The 13,887-nt window shown below is 37.7% G+C and overlaps 1 non-coding gene across 1 annotated transcript; it reads right to left on the reverse strand.

The window, feature by feature from the left end:
• Positions 1–3,595: 3,595 nt before the first annotated feature.
• LOC127099806 (small nucleolar RNA R71) lies at positions 3,596–3,703 on the reverse strand. Its single transcript, XR_007794274.1, has one exon. It is a non-coding gene; the product is annotated as a small nucleolar RNA R71 (small nucleolar RNA).
• Between the last annotated feature and the right edge of the window lie 10,184 nt (positions 3,704–13,887).

The raw sequence follows: 13,887 nt of genomic DNA on the forward strand, positions 1-13,887 counted from the left end.
AAGCAAGTTATTGTAACGTTTATCAAAAATCAGATTATATGCCATTATGGTGTGCCAAGTAAGATCATTATTGATAATGGATCGAACTTGAATAATAATATGATGGAAGCTCTTTGCAAAGACTTCAAGATTGTACATCATAATTCTTCTCCCTACATACCTAAGATGAATGAGGTCGTTGAAGCTACAAACAAGAACATCAAGAAGATCATCCAGAAGATGGTTATGACATATAAGGATTGGCATGAGATGCTCCCACTTGCTTTGCATGAGTACCGTACATCCATCCGCACTTCAACGGGGGCAACCCCTTTCTCACTTGTTTATGGCATGTAAGTTGTGCTCCTTGTAGAGGTTGAGATCCCATCACTGTGTGTGCTGATGGAAGCCAAGTTGACTGAGGTTGAATGGTGTCAGACCAGGTTTGACCAACTGAATTTAGTTGAAGAGAAGAGGTTATCTTCCATGTGTTATGGTCAGTTATATCATCAAAGGACGAATAAGGCATTTGATAGGAAGGTCAGACCCCGTGTGTTCAGAGAAGGTGACCTTGTGCTCAAGAAGATTCTGTATCTCAAACCAGATTCTAGGGGCAAATGGACTCCTAATTATGAAGGCCCATATGTTGTTAAGAGAGCCTTTTCAGGCGATGCATTAATTCTTACAACTATGGATGGTGAAGAGTTCACTCGTCTTATGAATGCAGATGCAGTCAAGAAATATTTCGCCTAAAAATAAAAGAACAGCTCGCTAAGTTGAAAACCTGAAAGGGCGATTCAGGCAAAAATTAGAGACATAAAAACAGAAAGAATTATCCTGATAAATTGAGTACCCCACCTTGGGGAAATTTATGCAAAAATTAGGGATTTTGGCAAGTAACTGCATCCTGATGATCTTCAGTTTTTGAAGACTTTCTTGAGCACATTGTCGGATTCTGATCCCAAGTAGCAGTCAAGAGCACAATGGATATCAAGAGTTGGTAGAAGGATTAGTGATAATTGTATTCAATGTAACCTTTTTCCATGTAAATTACCATTTTTCAAACTTTTGTAAAGATCTATGGAGTCTTGTCATTTACAGACTACCATTCCATTAAATAAAGTTGAGCTTTTATCCATTTTTTTTTACTCTTGTTTAATTCAGCCAAATAGAATTAAATTTTATTATGATCATTTTTGAAATTAAAATTTTAAGCAAAATCATATTTTCTTAAACATATAAAAACATTAAAACAATCAATTTCATTGAGAGGAATATCAACATTGGTTTGAAAGCGGTAAGCCCTAAGTGCGGAGCATTATTGGTTTTCTCCAAGCAGTTGGCGTAACTCCCTGTTTCACCCCCGGTAGCGTGTCAGCACCCAATGTTGGTTGATTTCCCCAGCTGAGTTTTTCATTTTCTCTAGCTGAGTTTGTGATTGTCCTCCCTCAGGTTATAGGCATCTCATTGCAGCGGGTTGCATGGTTTCGGAAGAACTTTGGTTCCCCACAAGTCGCCATCAGATTCGTCCCCAGTCAGAGCTTCCTCCTGGTTTATGAGCAGCTATTTGTGTTTATCCCCTGCAGGTTTATCTCCCATTTAATATGGTGTTGAGCTAAAATTCCCCGCGGAATTGATAGCAGTTTCCTCAGTAGATCTCCTCCTTTCTTCCCCAGATAGGGTTAAACCTTCGAGGTGTTTGATCTTTTCTCCAACAGTTGTTTCCCTCTTTTGTGGATTGGCTAGGAATTGTATCGATAATTCGAACTAGCGACATTTTGTATCCTTTGTGATTGTTTTGTCAGCATAATCATAATATATACACATGCATGTACATATACACTCATATAACTTGCACTATCACATTATTACATTTTGTGATTTTAATCCTCTGCTATGGTGGTACTTTATCCCCATACAAGTTCGGTGTGTCTGTCCTCCTTCAATTGTAGAGTGTCAGTCCACTAAGCAGAAATACTTTAACCTTTCTCCATTCCCCACTGAGTTATTTCCTCGTGGGTTATTGTTATTTCAGTTTCCTCCCCAGTTGAGTATCTGGATGGAACCACTCCCCTTGAGTTACATCCTCATTGGGTTGAGTCTTGATTGACCATTTCGTTCTAGATCTTACCTAGATAGATGCTTTTGGTCTCCTAAGAGTTTATTACCCAGTAACTGGTAGTATTCTCCTCAGTTTGCAGTTTGTTATTTCTTGCCCAATACCCTGCAAAGGTAAACCCTTTTTTCCAGCAGGATTCGTTTTCACATTTTCGAGGAAGTATATCCTTGATATGTTCATCCACACCGATGACAGATATTTTCTTCCCATGCTTTGAGTTTATCCTTGATATGTTCATCCTAACCGTTGATATATGTTCTCTTCTTGGAATTCTACCTAGTAAAAAGGTAGTTATAATCCCTATTTTGTTTCCCAGAGAGTTAATCCTTGATATGTTCATCCTAATCAATGACAGGTTTCCTTCTCTTTGTGGTCTTCTGCCTAGTAATCGGTAGTTGTAAATCCTGCTTTTCTCCCCTTTGTGGAGTTTATCCTTGATATGTTCATCCTAACCGGTGACAGATATCCTCTTTGTGATTTTCTATCCAGTAGCTGATAGATATAATTTCTATTCTTCCCCTCGGAGTCTATCCTTGATATGTTCATCCTAACCGATGACAAATATTCTTTTTATGGTATTCTATCCAACTTTTGATAGATGTAATTCCTACTTTTTGTTCAGGAGGTTTATCCTTGACATGTTCATCCTAACCGATGACGGGTATCCTCCTCAACATCCCCAGGCAAGTCTATCCTTGATATGTTCATCTTAACCGATGATAGATTTTCTTCCCTTTGAGTCTATCCTTGATATGTTCACCCTAACCGATGATGGATATTCTCTTGTTTTGTTCTTCTTCCCAGTAACCGGTAGTTGTAAATCCTACTTTTTCCCCAGTAATTCTATTTTTACCCAGTAACCGGTAATGAATACACCTCCTGGCGGGCCTCAGCGAGTCATCCTTGATATGTTTTCCCTAACCGGTAACAAATGTCCTCCCTGTCAGATTTTGTTATCCCCGTACCCAGTAACTGGTAGTGGATAATATATTTCTGCTCCTCCTGTGTTGAAGATCTTTTCTTCCCCATTCGAGTTTAAGTGCGTTTTTCCTTAGTGAAATCATTTTTCTTGCTTGGTTCGAGTATTTCAGTTTTGTTCTGATCTACCCGTTTCCCTTGTAGACGTTCCTTTTTATTCCCCAACTGAGTCTTTCCATTGATTTTCTTTCATGGAATTCCTCCGGCCCCTCAGTTGTTTTAAGTCGTAGCCATCCCTACGCACAACCTTTTTCCCCCAGAGTCTCTATCTCCCCAATGAGTTTGCCTTATGGAAATGCATTATACTCCTGTGGACTTTCAGTCTCTCCGAATTCTTTTCCTTTGTGGCAACTTTTCCCCACAATGATTTATTTTAACATTCATATCATAAGAATCATGAGATCTCTTAGGGACCAAAATTTGTTTATATATGTTGTTATTTAAGCCCATTCTACTGAGTCGATATGAAGATTTTAACCTTCATCTCCTCAGTTAGAATGTCCTTAAATAGGGGCAGGCAGTACTGAGAAATCATATAACTACGTTTAAACAAACCGAGGGAGAATCACTTTTTGATGCATGTGAAAGATATAAAGATATGATAAGACTATGTCCTCATCACATATTAGAACAATGACCTATCATTCATACTTTCTACAATGATCTATTATACAGTACTAGAATGACCATAGATGTTACTGATGGCGGAGCCTTAATAAACAAGCCCTTCGATGAAGCCTACCAACTTATCAAAAACATGGCTTAGAATCATTACCAATGGGGAACTAAACGAGTTCAAGTCGAGATAAGCCAATAGAAATGAGGAATGTTCGAAGTCAATAGAATTGATTATGTAAATGCTAAAGTCGAGGCACTTACCCAGAAGATGTTGTAGCCCCAACTTAACTATGACTACTCCAGCCATCGTAGATGATGTAGCCCCAAACTTCAAAATTTATGGAGTCCAAGGACATATAGCCACTAATTGCCAAATATTGTCTGGAACTGCACCAAACCATGTCAATTATGCGCAAGGAAATCCCAATTCCAACACCTATAATCCTGGATGGAGGAATCATCCCAATTTTTCTTACAATAACAATAACACATTGTTTACATCAGGTTCTCCACCTTTAAACCCTCCAGTTTTTCAAAAAGGATCCACTGCTACTCCTGCTCATAGAAAGTAAAACTTAGAGCTTATGATGGAGAATTTCATTACATCCTAGACCCAACAGAACAAAGAGTTCATGAATCAAAATGTTCATACTAATGAGCTGGTAAAACAATTAGCAAACAAGGTTGAAGCCATGTCTACACATATCAAGAATCTTGATACTCAAATCTCTCGAGTTGCCTAACAACAAGCGGTCAGTGCTGCTCATGCTGGCACATTTCCAGTGCAACCTCAACCAAATCCTAAGGGGCATGTAAACACTATCACACTACAAAGTGGGACAAAGTTGGATGGACCAGTAGACCCAAGAGTTGAAAACTCTGTGATGTATAGAAGAGTAGAAAAGGAACCTAGAGAGTTGCTGATGAAAGTCAAGCAAGAAACCCAATAGCTGATTATGAAGAGACTATCACTGTTGAGAAATAAAAACCTTATGTACCTCCACATCCATACAAACCAAAGATACCATACCCTCAAAGACTAGCCAAAAACAAGAATGAGTGTTAGTTTGAAAAATTCATCGAGCTCCTAAAACAACTTCGTTTTACTATACCTTTCACTGAGGCCATAACTTAAAATCCCTCATATGCCAAGTTCCTAAAAGAGGTCATGTCAAATAAGAAGAAACTTGAAGATGATGAGACTGTGGCACTCACTGTAGAGTGTATCACCATTATCTAAAACAACATGCCACCCAAATTGAAAGACCCTAGTAGTTTTTCTATTCCTTGTGCAATAGGAAAGTTTGTCGTCGACAAGGCATTCTGTGATCTCAGAGATAACATCATTTTAATGCCTCTTTCCATATGAGAAAAACTAAAGGTAGAAGACTTGAGGCCCACTAGAATGTCCCTTCAATTGGAAGATCGTTCTGTTAAATACCCTATGGGAATACTGGAAAATATTCTAGTTCGCAATGCCCAATTTTATATCCCTACAAATTTCACAATGATGGATATAAAGGAAGACTCTAATATACCCATCATATTAGGAAGATCTTTCTTAGCCGCAATCGGTTCCATAATAGACGTAAAACGAGGGAAGTTAACATTTGAGGTAGGAAAAGATAAAATCAAATTTATCCTTTCACAACTTCTAAATACCCCAACTATAGACGACACCTATTTTTTTTATAGACATCATTGATGAATGCGTTAAAGATTTAGCATCTGCACCTTCACAGCCGATTATAGAACTAGTAGAACTTCCAATTGAAGAAATGTTAAAAGAAGACGAGGATGAATACCATCGCCATTATGTTGATGATGGACTGGGAGAATTCTTATCACTTACACTTGACCCTATGCCAAGCCCTAAGCAACCATCATTAGAACTTAAGGTTCTACCCATGAATCTAAGGCATGAATTTCTTTATGAAAGACTTGATCGCCTGATTATAGTTAGTGATGATCTTAATAAAGAAGAGAATGAGAAAATCTTAATGGTGTTAAAAAAATATCCTACAACTTTAGGTTATAACATTTCTGATCTAAAAGGGATAAACCCCTCTGTATGCATGCATACAATTATGCTAGAAGAGGACTTTAAAGCCTCTAGAGAGCATCAAACAAGGACCAATCCTATCATGAGTGATATCGTTAGGAAGGAAGCACTAAAGTTGTTAGATGATGGAACAATCTATCCAATCTCAGACAGTCAATGGGTTAGCCCGGTGCATCTATAACTAAACGTACAAAAACTGGATCGTGTATGTGTATAGATTATATAAATCTAAACAAAGCAACTCAGAAGGACCATTTTCCCCTTCCGTTCATTGATCAAATGCTCGAATGTTTAGTTAGACACTCATACTTTTGCTATTTAGACGGATATTCAGGATTTTTCCAAATTCCAATTCACCCAGACGACCAAGAGAAGACTACTTTTACATGTCCTTATGGGACTTTAGCCTATCGTCGAACGCCATTCGGCCTATGGAATGCTCCCACAACCTTCTAGCGATGTATGATGGCAATATTCATAGACGTCCTAAATGCTATCATGGAAGTTTTTATGGATAATTTTTCCATGTGCGGATCTACTTTCGAAGGATGCCTCATTAACTTAGAAAAAGTTATGGAAAGGTGCGTAAAGGTCAACCTAGTACTAAATTAGGGAAAATTCCACTTCATGGTGAATGAAGACATAGTTCTAGGATATATAGTGTTTGAAAGAGGAATTGAGGTTGCTAAAGATAAGATAGAAGTCATTGAGAACCTCTAGCCACCTAAGACGGTTAGGGAGGCCATAAGTTTTCTTGGACACGCCGATTTCTACTGATGTTTTATTAAAGACTTCTCTAAAATTACTAAATTTTTGACTGGTCTTCTGATGAAATATGATGAATTCATCTTCAATGAAAAATGCCTTGAGTCTTTTATTCTCCTTAAGCGCGCATTAATCTCCGTTCCTATTATGCAACGTTCTAATTGGAGTCAACCATTCAAAATTATGTGCGATGCCAGTGACTATGTTGTAGACACTGTCTCGGGACAACATAAAGATAAGAAACTACATGTCATATATTATGCAAGTAGAACTGTAGACGCTACTCAAATGAATTATGAAATTACCGAGAAAGAACTTTTAGCTGTAGTATTCACAATTGATAAATTTCGTTCTTACTTAGTGGGAGCCAAAATAATCATCTACACAGACCATACTGCTATAGATATCTATTAAGCAAAAAGGATGTGAAACCAATATTACTTTGGTGGATCATGTTGTTACAGGAATTCCATTTGGAAATCCGAGACAAAAAGGGAACCGAAAACGTGGCAGCTGACCACCTCTCAAGAATAGAGGATCTAAACCAGACCATTTACCCATAAATGATGATATTACTTATGACAGACTGGTCACGTCACTTGACATTGATGGAATGAGTTATGATCAATACCATGAATATCTTAAAGCACAATACTCAAAAGTTGAGAATGAGATACCAGAAGAAGCTGCCTTGGTGCACAAGACTGTACCCTTGTATGCAGACTACATAAACTACCTTGTAGCTAAAGTTCTAGCTCCTGATATGACCTACCAACAGAAGAAGAGATTCTTCCACGACCTAAAACATATTTATTGGGACGAACCCCTTCTTTTCAAAAGAGGAGCTGATGGCTTTTTCCGCCATTGCATTCCTGAGGAGGAAGTCGAAAGCATTATAAACCACTGTCATTCCTCTCCCTATGGAGGGAACGCAAGCACGCCAAAGACACACACTAAGATTCTTCAAGATGGGATTTATTGCCCCACCATATGGCATGATGTCCATTATATGGTCGTGAACTGTGGCCGTTGCCAACACACTGGAACCATCATCAAACGTGAGAAAATGCCTTTAAACAACATATTAGAGGTTGAAGTTTTTGATGTGTGGGGTATAGATTTTATGGGACCGTTCCCATCTTCAATGGGAAATATGTACATACTCGTAGTTGTTGATTATGTATCCAAATGAATAGAGGCCATTATCTCTCCAACAAACGATGCATGAGTAGTTATCAAAATGTTTAAAAATAACATTTTCCCCGAATTTGAAGTGCCTAGGTTGGTAATAAGTGATGGAGGATCACATTTCATATCTAAAATATTTGATAAACTCTTACACAAGTATGGGGTAAGACACCAAATAGCTACACCTTATAGAGATCAAACAGATTCAAGAAAAGACTGCTGTAACTTCTAGAAAAGATTGGTCGGCTAAACTAAATGAAGCCTTATGAGCGTATATGATGACCTATAAGACGCCTATAAGGATTACACCTTCAAGCTTTTATATGGAAATCCATATCATCTACTGGTCGAGCTGGAACGTAAAGCCTATTGGGCCGTATAGACCCTTAACATGGATTGTCAAGCCACCAGTGGAAAGAGGATACTAGATATTCACGAACTAGAAGAACTACGGTTAGAAGCCTATGAGAGTGCTCAGATATATAAATAGAGAACCAAAAGATGGAACGATAAGCACATCAGGGGAGATTTCTCAATAGGAGATATAATACTCCTTTTCAACTCCAGATTAAGGTTATTTCCTAGAAAGCTTCATTCCCGATGGTCGGGACTATTCGAAGTAGTAAAAGTTATGCAATTTGGAGTAATCGAAATATGGAGTAAGTCAATATGATCGTTCATAGTAAACAGGCAGAGGCTCAAGTATTATCACAGTGATGAAGAAATATATCACTATGCTAGTTGGAAATTGAATGAGCCACCTGCTAATTCACCCGAGTGGTGAGCTTATAAGAACGTAGAGCTAACGACGTAAAACATATGCGCTGTGTGGGAGGCAACCCACAAATTTCTTTTCATTTTTTTCGTATCCAAAATAAATAGACGACAAAAATTAAACCTTGTTGATTATTCACTAACTTTGTCTATGTTCTTTACTTTTCAAGTCACCTACATTCTCCTTAGAACAATTTTCCACTAACAAATTATTTGAGAATGCGACACGTTGACAACACGGGGATCTTTTTCAAGAATGATTCCCTGAGGAGGCGTTAGAAAGTCTTAGTTGAAAGGATCATCTCACCGACCCTATATCTAGACTTCACATGCCTAGTAACCTTATAACTCAGAGATATTGTAAGGTACATGTTTAATCAAATCAGCTGGGATTGATTCTTAGTTGCGAAGCATCCAACTTACCAGAACCTTACATTGGAGTTCATAAGTTCTTTTCATTACCACCTTCACCCAGGACTAGGATAAAATAGAGGCTTAGCTACCTTTATGCTTTTTGGACACGACTATCAACTCAACCACCGAGAGTTAGCTGTGATATTAGGATTCCAACATAGACCTCATGTTTACACTGAGGTATCTGATGATATGCAAGTTGAGCTAGACTATTTATGGGGGGTATCACAAAGTATTTTCCACATGATCAAGAGAGAGTGAACTCCCCATTATCCATAATCCATCTTTCAGGTACTTCCAGATGGTTGTAGCTCATACATTCTTTGGGAAGGCAGAAAATGTTGGACCAGTTAGTAAAGAAGAAGTGTTCATCATGTTCAGTGTTTTTCAGTCTCGCCTCATCAATTTTGCAGTTTTCTTGCTCACAAGCTTAAATAAAGTTGCTAAATCCATAATAGGAAACATTTATGTAGGCAGAATAATCACCCACACAGCCTTAGCCTTAGGCCTACGCAACCAAGTAACTCACCTACCTCCTATCTGTGGATATAACCTGCTAGATCTAGACCACTGTCTAAATAGAGGTTTAGTGAGGCAAGAGGGACCTAATGAGTTCAAGATACTAATTATGAATGAATTTGTTCACCATTTCTTCCTTCCAAATCTTAAAAAGACAAGCGTTCATAACTGTGAGAACTGGTGATACGAATTAGAAGATCAGGGCGAGACACCAACACCGCCCGTAACTCCCCCCTCTTCCGAATACCACCCTGCTCCTCCTTCAAATGTTTCTACTTCATCTTCTTCTTTAGGTTCTCCAAATAGGTGGAATATTGACTATAAGATCAACACCCTTAGAAGAGAAGTCATATCTCTCTGCCATTCGATTCAAGATCAAAGTGATAGAGCGGCCGAGAAAATGGACCACCTGTTCCAAGAAGTACATTCCTTACGAAGAGCATTGGGTCACCAAGCCAAACATCGTGACATATGAATTGATAATATGTTTATTATTTCCTTCTTCCTGTTTTAAACGAAAACATTGAGGTCAATGTTGAGTTTAAGTGTGGGGGAGGAAATATTTCCCGTTTTTCATTAATTTTTCAAATTTTCTTTAATTTTTCAATTTTTCGCCATTTTTTAATAGTTATTTAATTGTAGTTTCCATTTCAGTTGTCGAGATATTGACGTTAAACAAAGCGTTGCGTGGGAGGAAACCCATGAAATTTTTATTCCTTTTGCATTTCAATTAAATTTTTTAATTCTAACTTTGATTTTTCACTTTTAAAAAAAAATTTATGCACCACTAACCATGATACAGGCTCAAAAAGAATTAAGAAGCCCAAAATAGAAACCAAAAATGTTGTAGCAAGGTCCATGGAGTTTCCCACATACCTAAGGAATTCTCCACCACAGTAAAAAACTTGAAAAATCAAACTCCCAGAAGCATGGCGTTCACCACATATATCATGGCGTCCGCCACAAACCCCAGACACGAAAAATCCAGTTTTAACCATCTTTTTGCCCTTCTAACTTCATTCCCCCCACTTCATCCACCCATATTTATTCTTCCTTTTTCCTAAAACTTCTCAACAATCCTTCACTATTCCAACTTCCATTCCCCCACTCATATTTAAACCAAAATTCACCATTCTCATCTCCACCATATTTTTATTCCTACAAACCTTCATCCACACCAACTTCTTCTACTTTCTTTTCGAGTTCTTATCAATGGCACAAGAAGGTAACAATGTTATATTTCAGGAAGGAAAAGATGGCGAGAGGAAACGAAAGAAGTATGAAGCTCTACTGAACCGAGAAATTATTCCGACAAGGTATGCAGATGATTCTTGTTTACATAGCCTAGGACTGTTTGACCGTGTACATTGGATGATATATACTTTAGGATTATCACACTTTTATCCATGTAGATATGCTACTTGTGTTAGCTTAACTGTATAATTTATAGGATTTACATCATACAACCCGACACTGTTAGCACTATAGGAACTGTTAGGTTCTGAATGTTTAATAAGGAGTATGCATATAGTACTGACCAAATTGCTCAAATGCTTAATTTTCCTTATAGAGAGTGTGATATTTGTGAAACACCATTAGAGACCGATTGGGTGCATAGTGCTGGGGAGTTCTGGAAACAATTGACATGGTATGTTGCTGATAGTTTTAAGGGTAATGTAGCAACTCAGATACATAACTCAACCATACGCTACTTTTGCCAAATGTTGGAAGACACCGTTTTTGGTCAGGATAATACAAATAAAACAAATGCTAAATAGTTGTTTTATTTGTATGTTGTTTTTGTACCAACACATGTTAATTTAGACCCATTCATGATAGCCCATATGAATGCGGTTCGCACCTCTAGGAATGGGCTTATCTCTGTTGGAGGATCAATTACCTCCATTGCTCGTGCTTTAGGGCTTGATACAAAGCTTGCTACCCTAGACCCTTACCACCAAATTTCCTTAATCTTTGCGCTTGTAGGCACATACGCCTAATTAAAGCAAGGCCAGACGAGAGATTTTTGCTGATGGTTCATAACATTGTTATTGATGGTGTTGTTTTACCTTGCCCAAGCCATACCAATGTGCGGAATAAGGCTAATTGGATTTATGATTTGCATGTTGATGCTGAACCGGAGCCCACAAACATTCATGAGAATTTCGTTACTGATGGTGCTACAAATGATGATTTTAATCAGAGAGAGCGAGCCTCTCCTATGCATGAGCCTCCACCACACCATTCATCCCGTGTTCTTGCTTCACCTACACACACCACACATTTTCTCACCATTTTGCAGTTACCTTTTACGGAGCTACACATGCTTCACTTGATAAAATACTTAGTGAGATACGTGCCCAAAGTGCTATGGATGGTGGGAGAGATATCATGATCCATGCCATGCATCAACAACAAACAAAGATGATGCAGTATATGCATCAAATGCAACATGCATTCATGCAGTAGTCTCCATAGGAGTATAACGATGTTGCTATTCAACCGGTCCTTGATGATGCCCCGCCAGAATGATATTAATTCCGAGCGTGACACCATGTTCCGAGCTATGCAGCAGCAACAACTTGACATGATATCACACATTCAGGGGATACAAGACCAACAACATGACTATGCAGGACGGACTAAGCATAAAATAACAGACATCACTGAGCGGATGATAGGACTGCAAATGAGGGTGGATGATATGTCATAGTATATGCACACTATAGGTATGCCTCCTCCTCTTCACTATGGTTGTGGAGGATATGGATGATTCCATGGTCGACGCTGATTTTCTTCACCATGTTCTTTATTCCTTTTCCCACTTCTATTAAAACATTGAGGATAATGTTTGGTTTAAGTGTGGGGGAGGAACTTTACTGTTTTCTTTCCATTTTATTGCTTTTTAGTTAGATTTATTATTTTTCCAGTTTATTTCATGTTTATTAGGATTTTAGTTTAATTGTTGTTAGTTGAGTCAATGCATGTGTTGTCGAGTCACTTATGTGTGGTTTCTTGTTGTTTGTTTATTCTCCCATTTTATTGACCTTACCAAAATAAATTGACTTTAAAATTCATTGCATGATTAGAAAGTATTATGCTATAGATGAAATTGAGGTTAGATTGTGGAGACTTGGGAAAATTGTACAAAGTCGATATTGTTTTAACACCTTAAGTCTCCCGAATATGGAAACCGATTTGAGTACTTATTATGTCATAACCTTGAATTCTCATCCTTTAATAGTCCTTAAGTAGTTTATTTAGCAGTCAACACCATCATAAGCACATATTACGTAAGAAGTCGATGCAAATAAGTGAATGACCCTAGACTTAAAAGAAAGAAAAAAATGAAGAAAAAAGAGTGTTCCTTCTAAGTTAGATGACCCTCACCCGATCATTTTACCCAACTGTACAAATCTCTTTACTTGTTAGTATTTGAGCCAAAGTGCAAGAAAAAGAAAAAAATATATGATAATATCATAGTCACTAACATATTATCTTACCATGAGCGTAAAAGGATGACAGGCTTAATGTGATTGCACTAGAACGAAAAAGAAAGAAAAAGAGGATGAGTAAGTTAGACTTGAGCATTATAACATGATTCATATTAGTTTGCATAAGAAGGAGACTTATGATCGCATAATTGCGGATTTGTATTCTTACGACATCCTTAGTGTGCAAGTTAGTACATATCAATACAATTTTAACCAAAGTAGAGTTTGTGGCCCAATATGAGTATTTGAATACAATTGTTTTTCATGAGTCTTGACATTAGATGCTGCATTTTTCAAAGATTTTTTCATATGTGTAGCAACTTGCTTGAGGACAAGCAAAGGTTTAAGTATGAGGGAGTTTGATAACCATGAAACACATCCCATTTTCAACACGATATATATGCATTTGTATCCGTTTTATACCCATTTTATGTTAGTATGTAGTGTTATGTTGGTATTTTATTTGTGTTGCAGATATTCTCCAAGTAGAAGTTGACACAAGAGAAAATGAAGCAAAATTGGCCAAAAGTGGAGAAAAGGAAACCTCAACATGAAGCAAGTCAAAGGAGAACGTTTTTAGCTTGTGGCGTTCACCATGGACCCCTTGCCATCCATGTTTCCCATATTGAACTCATGGGGTTTACCATGGACTTCGTGCCCAGAAATTTAACAACAAAATGACTCGGTCTTCTCCCACTTCTACATATTTTTCTCAATTGATCTCTACACGAACTCAACAACCATTCAGCAGTTGAATCACTATATATAGGCTTGCTTTTTAGGTTTTTACCATCCAAGTTTTCTAGTAAAGTAGGCGGATAAAATCACTCTGTAAAAGTGCTTAGTTGTTCACATCGAGCAATAAGTACACCGTAGCTTTGAGAATTCTGAAGTTTTCTGCTTGTACTTGGATCAATCGATGTTTAAGCTTGTCATTATTTTAATTCCAGAAGTTTTTCGGTTTTCAATTCTTGCAC

The sequence above is a fragment of the Lathyrus oleraceus genome, chromosome 6 (assembly GCF_024323335.1).
Source record: "Lathyrus oleraceus cultivar Zhongwan6 chromosome 6, CAAS_Psat_ZW6_1.0, whole genome shotgun sequence".
Classification (NCBI taxonomy): Eukaryota; Viridiplantae; Streptophyta; class Magnoliopsida; order Fabales; family Fabaceae; genus Lathyrus; species Lathyrus oleraceus.